Consider the following 14,881-nt stretch of genomic DNA (forward strand, 5'->3'; position numbering starts at 1 on the left):
ACAGGAGGGGCGGAAGGGCCCCAGAGCCATCTTCAGCTCAGCACAGGCGATGCTGACGGGGCACCTGGTGCTCATTGTCCTCTCACCTGCGACTCGTCCCCACTAACGGCGGCTCCCCGCGGCGCGGCACATTGCTGCCGCCCCCAGGGCCTGTGGGGAGCAGGGGGAGGTGGGTGAGGGGGCTTGGGCCAGGGAGCTGCAGGTGCCTCGCTTCGCTGTCCTCCTGTAGGAGCTCTCCCCGGGGATGCAGAGCGATCCTGCCTTGTCCTTCCCGAGGGAAAGCCGCGACGCTACCTTGATGCAGAGGAAAAAATGTGAGTGGGGAGCACGACAGGGACAGGGATGGGGCCCGCTGGGTTAGGGCTGAAACCCCCACAGGCCCTGTGGGGCTCCCTCCCCGCTCCTGGTGGGAAGCGCTTCATCTGTTGTACAGGGTCGTGGGTAAACTCGGGGCATGCTGTATGGTGTCCCTTGCTACATAGGTCTAAGAAATAGGACCACCAGGTGGGCTTGTTTCCAGTGCCTCTCCTCAGCAGAAGGGGGCTTGTGGTGCAGGCCGGCGACCGCAGGACAAAGCGGTGACTGGAAAAGTTGGGGGCCAGCTGTGTGGGGGGCACTCTGCAGCACTCTACTGCTGCTTTCTCATGCGGTTGTGAATTTGCCTTGAAAAGCATTGGGGAAATTCAGTTCATTGTGAGGCGAAAACTCTCTTTGTCCTGCAGACTGTGTGTGAGACATGCTGTTGCACCCTACTAAGGATTTTTCCCACTTTTCGCCACAGACAAACTTGTTACATAAATATGGATAAAACAAAAGGATGAGTAAATATAAAATACTGTTCTGTGCCTAGATGAGTTGTAAAAGCACTGTTGGATCTGTCTTGCTCTAGCCCTAAACCTAACAGGAGGAAAATTCTTGTGACTCAAAGGAAGCAGTAATAAATCACTCACACTTTATCTTCTCTGTCTCTCTAATTTGTGTGACCTCTGTCACCATTTGGTATCACTACTTATTACTTTGAAATAAGGGATCCTCCGTGGTATGCACAGTGCCTGTTCAGACAGTCCATTCTGTAAAGATGATAAATCCTGAATAGAAGGGATATAAGAGAGAAAGCAGCTTGTGCGAGGTCATTTAGAGGTTGTTGGCAAAATAATTGGCTGTTTAAAATTTTTAATGAAAAAGAAAATCTAGAAACTCCAGAGTTTTCCTCCTTGATCCACATATCACTGGCAGCAGTATCACAGCAGCATGTCCAGAGTGGATGCCAGTGATGCAGAGTCTTCATCTGATTTCTCAGAAATAAAAGGTTAGTTTGGGAACATTTTTTTTGGACTTCACATTCATTGGTAAACCTGGAAGGATGAAAATGTGCTCATAGTTGTATTTGTCAGTGTGTTTTTAACCTAATGGTCAGAAAGTGAAAGAGGGTTTGTAGAGTAACAACTGGTAGTAGTGTACAAGCATGAAATACAGAAGGAAGCTTTTAGTCAGGACAGGCTTTTGAGAGGCCTTACTGAAAGCTAGAGCTGTGTTACAGTAGTCCAGACAATACGAAAGAGGGACTAAATAGATTTTCTGTAGATGTATGCTTCCCAGCTTGCTTGATAGGGTACCTGCCTATAGTCCACAAGTACAACTTATATTATGGCAATTTGCAGAATGCTCATTTTGAACTATTTTCATCCCCTGGTTGTTGATTTGAATCTGAGTAAGACAAAAATTATTTTAATCTCATGTATCCTGCCAATAGTGCAAAATGACTATATTCTTCAGTTTGTCTCTTATTTACTGGTCTCCTAGTTCCCTCTCCTGTTTCTCCCATCCCTATGCAGACATATGCAGAAAAAAATAATTGAAGAATTTATATTAATCCTTAGCTGCAAAGTTATCTTGACTTTGAGAGCTGCATGCAGATTTACTCCTCCACATCCCTCTAAATAATATTCACTCGGCTCTCCGCTCTCTTCATTAAAACTTACTTTGTCAGTTCTTTATAAAATTAGTCATAGCAACTCACCAATGCAATTTTCAACCGTGGTATAAATACAACTGACTTTTAGTAGGAATGGTGTCTAGTGAAAGGCTACAGAGGCAAACCTAGAGCCAAAACCAGAATAAAATCTTAATTGATTGGCTGCTCTGTTGAAACATAACCAGATTTCCTACTGCCAATGACTTTGTCAGTACACCATGCTCACTATGTAATGTTTTAAATCCATCCCATCCCCAAATGCTTCATTCACACTATTCGACATTCCAAGTACCACTCCTCCCATCCATCTGTCCGGCACTTGAAATGCCAAATGCCTTTCCATTTTTGGGTCTTTGCAAAGTTGATACACGAAGAGATATGGGGTGGCTCTTGTTGAATCCTCCGCAGACCCCTGGGCTGCAGCACCACAGAAGTAAATCGCTGGAGGTTGCCTTAGCATGCAACAGGCAGCGTCCATTTCACGTTGGTTGGAGCAGTGTTGCTGTCTGTCTGGCAGCCCTGGAGATCTTTCAGGAAGGAGAAAGAGCTGGAGCAAAGAATAGGTGCAAAACCAAAGCTGCTGCACAGCTCTCTGGCGTGATGGGGTGCCTTCACATTTCTTAGCTGTGTTTGGGACAGAAACGTGCCGCATGGTTCATAAAGGTATGTGTTTCGTTAATTTGAGTAAGAGACCATCAGGAAGCCTGAGGATGCCAGACCTACCCAGCTGGAATCTGTTGCTGCCTTCAGACTTGTATCATTACAAGAATTTTTCCATTGTGTGTACCACAGGAATTCCATAGCTCCAAGAAGAGCCACATGAAATTTTTTTCACCAGAATTTGCTGCTCCCTCCCCCCCCCCCCCCCCCAAATAAAATTCAAGTCCACCACAAAGTTTTGCAATCTCATACTGAATTTCTGTTACTTTATCATTCGAAGAAGAAGAAAAAATAAATTTAAAAAGTTAGGATATATCCCTTTGTAACTATGAAATGGTTCTATACATGCATTTTTATTATAAATTGAATACACATTTTGTTTGCTTCAATATTTCTAGCTTCCTTGTAAAACGAAAAGTAAACTTTTTGTAGCAATCTGAAATTAGATTAAAAATAAAGTAGCTTTAGCCAACCAGCAAATAATCGATGGGGGCAAACCAATGCAAATAGCTGTCTTCGCAGCCCTTGTTCAAGTAACGAGCAGTCCAATTACTCCTGACCTAGCTCCAGTGGCTCATCTGCAGTTGGTTCAAGTGGATCAGGCAGTGTGCATAGAGCCAATCCTTAAATCATCTGTGACTTTACTGCTGGCTTCATGTGAATTAAAAAATGAAACAAGACAAAATTTATCTTACGGTATGAATAAGTTCTGCTACTCAACATGAAAAATGTTGAAAAATAAAGTTTTGAAGATGCTATGCAACTAACCTGGAAATACAAACATGGTCTGGTAGGGGCAGCTTCTACCTTTTTAATTCTTTATTGATTCTGTTAGTCAGTACAAGTACTATTTAAGCAAGAAACTATTCCTCTAGGGCCTTCAAGTTAATATACTTATTTTAGCCTCCTTATCCTGTTAAAATGAAGAGAATCGGATTGTTCTGAGTTGAACATCTGTTTGAAGTCGATCTGTGTCCACTGTTAAGGGAAATAATATTAGTGAAGGGAAGCAGAAGGCAGCATTTCAAAATGATATCCTCAAAGCATTTTCTACAGATGTCTCAGAGGTTCGCGGGGTATTATGAGGCATAAAAGACATCTGGTCACATTTTTATAATCTCATCAGTGTATATAGAAAATATTTTTCCCTGTTTGACTCCTGACAAGTAGAAGTAGTGAAAGGCTTTTTTTTTAAACTTGCTTATTTATCTTATTGCTGTGTGTATGTACCCACTGATTCTTAACTATCCAAATGAGCTTAGTGCTTTATTAAAACACCAACTTCTCGCACTGTAGCTTCTGACTCTCTCCTGCTTACATACAGTTCTTCAGTGAATCGCTTGTAAAGTAGGAGGTTTGAGGATGTTTTTACACTGTGTTATGGGGCATGTTGTCTTTCATCTGCCACTGCTGGCAAATCACTCTTTTCTACTTAAGAGTGCTATTGTACTTTTTGTTCAGTGTTAACAACCCTTCAGTTTGGTCTGTGGAAATACTCCTCCCCTGAAGGCAGAATGCTAAATTAACCTTGTTCTGGAGGCACCGGTGCAGCTTCCAAAATCTCACTGTGATGAACTGCGCCTCATGTCCAGCTCCTGTGGATTAACGTGGGCTTCCCAGCCAGGTTCACCAGTTCTGCGGGATCCCAGTAAGCCCCCAAAACTGCTGAAGAGCCTAATTTTGATGAACCAACACAGCAGGCTTTATTTACTGTGATTTGTCATCTTGACCTAGTTTGAAGTGGCCATTTCTTTCCGAAGAAGTAATTAAGGCAGAAACAGAGAAAAATACTCTTGGTTTTGTTTTGCCCAGAGGACAACATATTCTGCACTGTTCTGGCATTAAACTGTATTTCTTGAGCCAAGGCTTTTCATTTAAATTGCCAACGTATTGGCAATTTATTTTGTTTGCCTGACCGTATTTCTGAGAGCTGCGTAAGCCACGCTCTGTGAGGAGCGTTTCTGTTGCCTGCTTTTTGTTACCTGTTTTACCACTGGTCGGTATGAAGAGTCTTCGCTTACGCTACATGGTGCATGGATGTATTTGAGTAAGGATTATTTTATTTTTTTTTTCCTTCCACTTCTAGACCAGCCCTAGAGCGCCTGTATCCACATATCCACGAGAGCCGCTAATGAACGTGCCACTTGCAGAAATGTCCCGTCTGCCGGCACGAGCAGAACCTGTGCTCTGCCAGAGGCAGGACAGGGTGGCACGCAGCCCCAGCTGCAGGTAACGGCCCCCTCACCCACTCGGGTGAGGTGCGGACCTGGGGTGGGTGTCAGCCGGGGAACTGCTGCTTCCCAGGTTCCTGCTGCTTTATTGTTCTCAGGCTAACGTGCTCGGCGCACAACTCACCGGAGTTACGTATTTGTTAGTATGCTATGGCAATAGATTTCCCTTTCTAGCTTATCTCCTGCAAGAACAGATGTATCAACGTGAAGTATGAAATTGTATTGGAGAGCTCTTATTGATACTCACTTGAGTACCACTGTAGCTAAATTATATTTTTTCAGTACTTCAGATGGAACACTCCTAATCTGGTTCTGATTTGATGAAACAGTCAATGTTTTCCATTCCTCAAAATGGGTTTTTCCAGCCCTGTTCTTTATATTTTTTCCAACCCTGCTCTTTGCTTAGCCGACAGTTTGCTCTTTGCACTAAGTAGGGAGCCTGTCCTGAATAAGTAGAATAGAGCAGGAAATCCAGCACTTCACTGAGAAATGAATGGAAAGCAGCTTTATCATGTTTTCAGACAGCAGAGAATTGCATCCTTGCGAGAGGTGACCTCCAGGTGAATTTTTCTAGTTCTGGGATCTGCTTGTGAGAAACCACAGGGGAGAGCTCCATTATATGCACAGGGTATTCACACAAGCGCTAGTTAATAAATGGCTTTCTGGAAATGCTGATAAAACTGACACCACATTTTACTATTAAAAAGTACAAACTTCCCTTAAAAAAAAAAAGGGGGTGGGGGGGGAGGGGGTGGGGAGAAGCCTTTTTATGCTGGGTTTTGGCTGTCAAAAGTTTACTGCCAGAACGTTTTTTCCATTACATTCTCTATGTTGTTTTACCTATCTCCTTGGAAGAAAAAGAGTTCAGCGTTACCTTGCTATGTAAGCACAGTCTGTTTTTTTAAATGCCACTGTGTCCTAAAGGCCACCACTCCAGTCAGCGCCATACAAAAAGGTGTTCCTGCGTGCCCACGCTCGCACCTTCTGCGTGCTGGAGCCGCCTGTTGGCTCTGGCCCACGCCCACAGGTGACAGCAAGATGTGGGCACTTGGGACTCCTCAGCAGGGCACTCCCTGGGGAGTCTGAGAAGGGAATGTGATGCACAAGAGACTCCCGTGCTGCTCCTAGATTAAAAGATGCACAGATGTCAGGTTGGGAATTGAGCTACACTTCATTCCTCCTGTGCTGCTCAGTCATCCAGAGTGTTTTTCTGGTTGAAGTGTTTTAGGAGCCATGGAGGAATTCTGCAGCCATATTATGTAAAAGCTTTGAAGAGCAACCTGTTTCTCTTGCATAAGGTTCCCCCAGCCCACACACGCAGGTGCTTATTGCATGGCCATAGCTGATGTCCTTCAGAAACAGGTATCTGGTGGTAAAGTTAAAATACAAGGAGTAGGTTTCAAAGGTGTTTTGGATAGTACTTAGCCTCTGTCCCTCTGCCCTTCTCATTTCTCAGGTGTTTATGTTGTATCTCGTGCAAAGCAGGCTTTGTGTTACCGTGGATTTGGGGGATGTAGTGTCACGCTGGGTTTCTGTGCACCCAGTGCCAGAGGCAAGAACTGGTCTGACGGCTCTCATTGTGAAAGTGGTAATGTTGGCTCTGTTCCTGGGCCGTGTTTTTGCTGTGCTTGTGACATTGGTATGAACAGTGCCCCTGCACTTCCCATGGGATCGGGTGGTCTCCTTCTGGCCATGAGTGCAGCAAGGCCAGGCGTGGGCGGTCCTGTGCTAAATCTGAACGTACAAGCACGGAGATGGCATAAACTGGTGGCCGTGACTGGGGACTCCTGAAAAATGCTGACCTTTGTTTTGGTGATTTTGTGCGTGTACATGCATGGGAAGGGTGGGATGACATATCTAAATCATCACTCCCAGGAAAGCGTGGCTGCAGGATGACTCTTCGTCTTGTTGGGAGATGTGGGCAGGGAGGGAGCGTGTGTGAAAAATTTTCATGAATCTTTTTCTTATTTCTGGCATACAGACAGGATAAGTCAGTATTAGAATGCCTGTGTGCCTGTGATTCCTGCTGATTTGATGGCTTCTTTATTTCTAGCAAGTAGAACTGGAAACACTTTTCAATTCCAGCTCAGCAAAATACCACCTGCTGCATATATTTAAAGCAGTGACCAGGTAATTGTCTGCTGTGAAGCAGTCTCCTGTTCACTGCTCTGGTTGTCTGTCTCCAGCGTAGCCCAGCACAAACTGCCAATGAGACAGTTTGAGTAGCGAAGAGCACACTAAAACACCCAGAGGTGCTGCTCCAGCCACACAGGACAGCTGGAACGGCACAGTGATGGTGGGGACGTGCAACAGGACATGGACCACGGCACCATCAGAAACCCTGCGTGGCAGCAGCCGGGGTGCTGCACAAGGGGCCTGCAGTTTGGGACTTCCCAGTGCAGAGCAGACTGGGACAGGCTGGAGAGAGCCCAGCAGGTGGGTGAGGAGTTCCTTCAGCCTGAGAAGGGGGGGCTGGGGCACGGTGGGGGAGAGCTCGTTGTCTTCTGTGGGTGCCTCTGGCTGTAGAGGAACTGGAGCCAGGCTCTTCTCAGAAGTGCTCTGCAAAAGAACAAGAGGGACTAGGCACGAGTTGTAGCAGAGGAATTCCTATTAAATATAAGGAAAAATGATTTGTGGTGAGGGTGATTAAACTGTGAAATAGGTGACTGGAGAGGCAGTGGGATCTCAGCCTTTAGAGGCGTTCAGTATGTAACTGGACAAGGCCCTGAGACACCTGGTCAGACTGTACAGTTGCTCCTGCTTTGGCTGGGGAGCTGGCGGAGATGGTCTCCTAAACTGTTCTGTGGGCAGGGGAAGTTGTGCCTGACTCGGGTACTGCTGGCACATTGGGGGAATAAAGGGCAGGGGCCAAGAGGACGGAAGGGTCCCTGAGTCTGCAGCTATACCCCAGGGGCCTGTTGGAGCAGGGAGCGACGTCCATTGTGAAGAGTATAATTCTGATCCTGCGTGGCCTGTGATGAGAGCTGAGGATATCGGACCCGCTGCTGGTGACGTCTCTTTAATCTGTTTGCCAGCATCTCCTTTGCTCGAATGCTGGCAAAATCTGCTATATTGCTGACCTGTAGCAATTGCCATTTCATGACCTTTTTTCAGTGGATATAATTGCCAGTTCCATCCTACGTTTTTTAGAAATCATTTCAGAGTTGCTAAGACAGTGATTCCACCTCATAAAAAAAAAAAAAAAGATGAAAGGTTGCCTAGCCTTCGTTAGGTTACAAACACCCCTGGTAAATGGCCGGTCATGATTTGGGGAGGAGATTGCTCCTTCCCAGGGTGCAGCGATGTATAAAACTGTAAGAGAGCAAAGTTCACTGTCATTTTCATCTGCCTGCAAAGGTGTCTTCTGCTGCTAATCATTAGGTCATTAACCTGACCAGTGCTGCTGAGTACGCGGTCTGCCTGAGCAAAGCGTGTCGGTGCATCTCTGCCTCTGAACTCAGCAGAACTCCGCTTTGGGCTGGCGTTTGGTGAGGAGAGTGTTTTGAGAAGCAGGTAGAGGGAACGTGGAAAAGTGATTGTGGCTGTAGGAGTACTGGGCCTTCTGCAGCGCGTGTTGTCCTTTTATTCAGCACTTCAGACAAAAGATTCATTCACTTAATCTGAAGCATCTTGAGGGAAATGAACGCAGGCAAGTTAAGATCAATTATCACACCAAAAAAAAGGAAAAGCTCGCGTTTCTCTGGGCAATCTGTGTGTACTTCAACGTCAAGCTGTGCATGAGAATATGTTACCACAAAGGAAGGTACTACGCTCTAATTAGCAGTCACAAAAATGAAATACCAAGGTGTTATTTCAGTGACTAAGAGCCAGACACGTACAGATTGTGATACATGACTGTTATGTAGATACACTGTGCTCTGAGATGGTTTCTCGCAGGAAGATATTGCGTACTATTAGGCACTCATCACATACAATCATGCTCCTTTTTTGCAGAGTTCATATAAATTAAGCGTGAAAGGGCTTTAAATGCAACGCTATTTCTGTAGGTATGTATCATAAGTACAGTTGGATGGGAACTTTCCAAGAACACTTTTTTTTCCCCCTAAGAGAAGGGATTTGTTGGAAAATGTCAGTTATGTCAAAACCAAAATGTTTGAGGAAACCTGGCTGTTTGACAACCTCTTGCTGACATTTTCGTGGGCTGCTAACAGAGAGCTGTCTGGTTTCTCACTGCCTTGTTGATGCTTGGGGACTCCCGGTTCAAGCGCAGGCTCTGTGTGTGGGCTGCTGGGATGGTTGGGACCTCAGGCCTTCTGTGCTGCCTGACAGCAGGTCTGGAAATGGGAAGCTCCAGGCTTCCCAGCTTGAGTGTGAGATGGGTTACTCTGGTCTCCTTGGCAGAGAGCCTCGAGAGCCGTTGTTTGGGGCTTTGTCCTTCCCGACATCTGTAGGGTCCCACTGACTTTCAAGGTCTTCATGGGAAGTGCCCCAGCGTAAGAAAGCATGCAGAAAATCCTCCAGTGCTGGGAACAATCAACTGTTCCTTTTCACTGAGGGGAAAAAAAATGGTTTGGGTTTTCCTACTTTTATTTTTCTCCAAAAAGTCCTTAGTTCTGGATATTTCTAAGTTTCTTCTTGCTGTTCTAATTCAGAACAAAGCCTTTCACAAAATATCAGCATTTCCCATAGGAAAGAAATCCTGAATTTTTTCTAGCCTATGTACAATGCCTTTGGGTTTGGTTCCTATGGGGATGGTGCTTGCAAAGGAGGTAATAAGGCTTGAGCAGGCCACTGACTGAGCCTTTGCTTTTTAAGAACCATTTCTGGATCCTCTGGTGAGCTGAATTGGAAACATCGGTGTCCCTGCTTTTACTTAAAACTCTCTCGCAGAGCACAATGAAGGAGACATTCTAACTACATCCTGTTACTGTTTTCTGTGTATTTCTTGATGCCTGTGCTGGCCTCATTTGACTTCATTATTCCGTCATAAGGATGTCATATTTCTCTTTTTTTTAAACTATTTCTAGAATTAGAGTTCATACAGAGAAAAATTAAAACGCAGAGCACACGCTAAATCCTTTCATCGCATTAGACCCTGTCTAGCTGATTTCCCCTTGCCTGCCAGGACTAGTACTTAATGATTTTAAACGTTGTTATGGGCTGAGCTGATAGCCAACCTTTAGCTAAGGCTGCTGCGTATAAGGCATTGAGTTGTATCTCTTCTGTGATGAAACTGAGCAGTTGTCTCCTTTGGCTCTGCAAGATATTTGCTCTCTGTTTTGCCTGGTCTGCACCTATCTGGACTATGTTATTAATGCTCCATCCCAGTATTCTTTGTCACAGGAAAGGCTGCGAAACAGAGCTGACGTTTGGGAAGGAGGGGTGAGGAGGAAGCTGCTCGGTCCACCTTAATCGCCTACTGCCTCATTAAACTCTAAGATCTGAACCAAACAGATTTCTTAACATTTATTATCGAGACCAACAATGCCAGCTGTCCAAACTACTTGGCTGTTAAACTTACAAGGTAAATAGGTAGCATATAGGTTGTATTTGCTAAGTAGAACTGTTTGTGTACAAGGTGTCTGGAATTACTCCTGATTACAATTCATACACTTTGCAGCTTTATTCAATAAGCCATCTTTCAAGAGCTGTGAATGTGTAAGCCTGAAGAAGTCAGAGTCCCTGAACCAAAATTCCTTTGTTGAACATTCATTAAGCCTCTAGCTGAAGTTCACAGTGCTGAAAAAAACCAAGATCCTTCTTATGTAAAGGTGTTTGTGCTGAAGGCTGTAGAAGCATCCTTCTGATTGAGACCTATGCACAAAATTGAGTGGAATGGTTCAGTGAGACTCAGCAGGCTCCAACCTCTGCTTAGGGACTCCAGCAGGACTTGGCTGTGTGCAGGGACAGTGCTAGTGCAGCAGTTCTGCTGTCACGGGGCAGCTGGGCGCCCCGTGTTCTTGGCCATGTTCTTGGCACGAGCGAGAAGAAGCCACCAGAGGCAGGAGAAGAGCGGCACTGCAGAGTGGCAGCTTCAGACCAAGCTGGGGGCATCCAGCACAGCAGCTCAGGGGTTCGTTAGCCTTCTGACAGGTTGGGAACAGGCACCCACACACAACTGGTGTGGGATCCACGCTCAGCAAAGGGAAAATACTGCAAAATAGGTGCACGTAAGCTCTACTAATAGCTCTGAAACATCAGTGTAAGACATTCTCAGATGAAAGTAACAGGCGTCACAATATGAGCTCCCTGGAAGTCAGGTAGTAAGCACGGTTCATTTCTGACAGACTTGTGAAATCTTTCTACCCTGAACTGAAGGCTGCCAGCACAGTAGTTTCCGGGGAGGCTTCTGGTGCTGCCATCAACTTCTCCAGAGGCTAAACTTTCCTCTAAGTAGAACAACTAACTTTGCAGCCCAAGCAAAGAAACCATTGCGAGCCTGAATCTTCGTGCTCCTCAACAGCTTGTAGGCAGATCTCTAGATCTGGATCAGAACCATGAAGAGTGGAATGCTCTCAGTAAAGACCTGTGCAGGTTTGTTTTGATGAAGCAGTAGCGGCAAACAAGAGCGTGGGCTATTCAGGCGCATGTTTTGTTTTGTTCTGTTTTTTCCCCCGCAGAAACACACATGGGTTGTGTACTGCACCCTTAGCAGCAGCTGGACCCAGAAGATTTGGTGTTGCCAGCCCAAGCTTCTCCCCTGGACTTGGGAGGGAATTATTTTTCTCTGGGATGGGCCAGTGACCCTGCAGCTTTGCTGGTCCTGTGTTGAGGAAGCCTGCTTAGGGAGTGGAGGATCTGCTTGTCAAGGCCAGGCTTCAGAGCTGACTTAGAAATAAGATGGATTTCAGAGCACAGTGCTCTTCAACAGGAAGTGTGCGCTTCACATCAAACATGGTTTGGGGGCTGCGTAAAGGAGGATGCGTGACCTCCACCGTTTCCAGAGAAAACTGGGGAATCATTCCTAATGGCTGTAAATAAGCCTCCACTCCATGTTACAATGATTCATTTAGCACATGTAGCTGAGAGAATATTCTGGCAGTAGGAAAATGTCATCTGTAGACAAAACATGTCTATAGTGTCTCAGAAGCAGAAACGGAAAATAGGAAAATACTACAATTGTTAAAAGAAATTGTGAGATCACACAACAGAACGCCTGTTTGTAATTGTAGCTTACTGGCTGCTTTTAGTCTCTTTATGTTCCTTTCGTCTTGCTTTGCAAATTATGCTGGTAAATAGAAACAGGCATTGCTCTCTTTAAGTCCTTAAAAACATAAATAGTTCTTCCAGGTGGCATGTGGCTTTTTACTGTCTTCACAGCAAGACTATCAATCACGGCACTTTTTCCTGAGCAACTGCGTCCGCAAATTTCCATCCCTCTTCTGTTCGCATTTACTTGCTGTGCTGAAATACCAGCCTTTCATATACACTCTTGCTAACTGTTCTGCCCTCCAGGAGAAGGATTATAATAATTTATCATTTTTAAGCCCAGTAGGGGTGTGTTTGACTTAAGTTAAAGTCATTCACAACACGCATCAGAGGGGAGTGAAACGAAACATTAGCCGTGCAGGTTTTCTCTACTCTGGGAACCCTGCGAAGAACTGGGAACAATAGGAATGAGTGTTTGCCAGGTGTAGGTTGTTTAACTAGAGCACGCACATTATTCCCTAGAACAAAAGATCTCAATATACAAGGTATTTCATTTTCTTCCACCTCCGAACTGGCAGATGGGTGTTTGCCCTGTGGTCATTGCTTTGCTGTTTGTGCTTGTTGGGGGGGCTTGACAAGAGATGCAGCGTCAGGTGAGAGCACGAGGCTTCGTAACACACTCACTTCCCAGGGCTGTGCCCTTCAGTGTGCCGGGGCTGAGCGCGGCATGCGGTCAGGGCTGACCGCGGCACACGGCCGGGACGTGGCCGTGCCTCCCAGCTACTGGCCCTGCCTGGCTCCGGTGCCTGGTGGGAGCCAGCTGCCCTCCCGCCTGCCCCGCTCGCTGCTGCCTGAGCACATTAGCCAGCATGAGCTGCTGCACGAAGTGCCAGCTGTCTTGGATGCTCCCCTGGCCAGCCAGGTGATTTGGTCAGAAAAATAGTCTGTAAAGAGATCATAATCTCCTGCTTAATATACCTCTGAGATGTGTCGTCCCTAAACGTTCACAGGGCAATTTAATGATAGCATTTATTTAAGAAGCTAATAACACGGGTTGTAAAACCTGATATAAAAGCACAATATACCAGAGCAATGGTTATTAGCAGATTGGTTCACACTTTTTGAAAGGTTAGGGAGAGGCTTTTAAGAAAAATGTAATAATTCACAAATATCTGAAAAATGTTCTTCCAGGTTCGGGTCTTTAGCACTCTGTTTATTATAAGCTGTACAAAAGTAATACAGGTTTTCAGTCTGCTGCCTCTCCTGTAATAAGCTTGCTGATTCATGATGGCCTGTTATTCCTGATAAAATAGAATCTATAATCAGTGTTTCATGGGTAAGTGTGAGGAGCTTACTAGCAAGAGTATCCTTTTTCTCCTTCCCTTACCAGGAGGTTGCTCTAGATGCACTCTGTAATCTAAATAGACAGATATGGCAGTACCAACACAGCATTTTATTTTCTTCCCATTTATCCTCTGGGTGTCAATCTCTGGTTCTTTAGAGGCAGTCACATTGAGTGTGTTTTACACGGTGTAGCAGAAACAACACGTCATTGAAGAGATGGTGATAACAGAGCTGGCACAAGGAAGAACTTCCTCGCAGGTAGTCCTCTGCACTGCAATGATAACTGATATATAACACGTAGTTTCTAGCAAGCTTACAGTGCATTGGCCTACACACCTCCTAACAGGGGTGAACAAAACAGGCACAAGTACTCTTCCTCATGTCATGTGGGATTTGTCGTCGTAGTTAGGCATTGGGATGGGTTGCCCAGGGAAGCGGTGGAGTCACCGTCCCTGGGGGTGTTCAAGGAAAGGTTGGACGTGGTGCTTAGGGACATGGTTCGGTGGGTGACACTGGTGGTAGGGGGGTGGTTGGACCAGGTGATGTTGGAGGGCTTTTCCTGCCTTAATGATTCTACGATTTGGTAGTCAAAAAGGTACGTATGTGTAATAAACCCCTAAGGCAAGGTTTTTTTTACGTAACCTCAGTAGGTATGGGCAATTTAGCTTCTCTTTTCTTTATGTTACATATTTTCTGTCTTGAATGACATATGTTGTTACTACCACAGCCTGGAAGACATACTGTTGAAGTCTTATGTATGAGCAATGCTTGTGAGTGAGGCAGGGTCTATGTGGAGAGGAAATGCTTTTCCACAGATTAAGTAGGAAAGCAGATGCTTCTAAGAACATAGTCCTTTCTGCAGCTCACGTAGCATTCACAGCACTGGGAACACTGAACAAAGAAAATAACAAGTGCTGTTCCCATTTTACAGGACTGGACGTAGTTGGCAAAGGAACCAAACTGACACAAGTGAAGCTAAGTCTCCCAAGTCCCATTCAGGTGATTTCTGTTCAGACATCATCTCTAGATGTACACCAAATAGCACTTAAATGACATGTGCACTGTGACATTGATTTAGCTGAAGCCGAAACAACAGATCATACAAAGTCAACTTTATCATACACTGTAATTACAAAAATTAATGGTCGAGTATTCACATTTTCAGATACTCATCCTTAAAGCACCCAGAAAAGTAAGAAGGACTGATGATGCTTAAAAGGAGACATGCCTTCATTCTGTCATCTTCAACAGTCAGTTTTTTTATTCCTAGGGTGTGCATTTGTGCGTCAGCAAGTGCACAGCCTGTCTGGCTTTGCCACGTGGTAACTCAGTCAAGACAATGAACACAGGAACAAAGGCAGGTATTGCTAAGTGGGCTGAATGCGAGAGAACAGGAGGTTTTGCTGAAGCAGGGGGTAAAGGCTAGAAGGGCTTTACAAATGGGCCTGGATCGATCTTGTTTAATATCCCTATTAATGGCATGGGAAAGTGGGAATATACTTATAAAATTGGTCCAAAATTGAGAGGATAAAAATACACAGGGAGAGCTGGAGAGCTCTGA

At 45.3% G+C, this 14,881-nt stretch overlaps 1 protein-coding gene across 8 annotated transcripts in view; it reads left to right on the forward strand.

The window, feature by feature from the left end:
- The first annotated feature begins 10 nt into the window (after positions 1-10).
- Positions 11-14,881, forward strand: part of GPC1 (glypican 1) — a 293,355-nt gene continuing 278,484 nt past the window's right edge. For all 8 annotated transcript variants that reach the window (XM_080604912.1, XM_080604905.1, XM_080604907.1 and 5 more), the window contains exon 1: positions 11-314. The gene's annotated coding sequence lies outside the window, so the exon portion shown is untranslated. The remainder of the gene's footprint in view (positions 315-14,881) is intronic.

Source organism: Anser brachyrhynchus, assembly GCF_964034855.1.
Source record: "Anser brachyrhynchus genome assembly, chromosome: 9".
Classification (NCBI taxonomy): Eukaryota; Metazoa; Chordata; class Aves; order Anseriformes; family Anatidae; genus Anser; species Anser brachyrhynchus.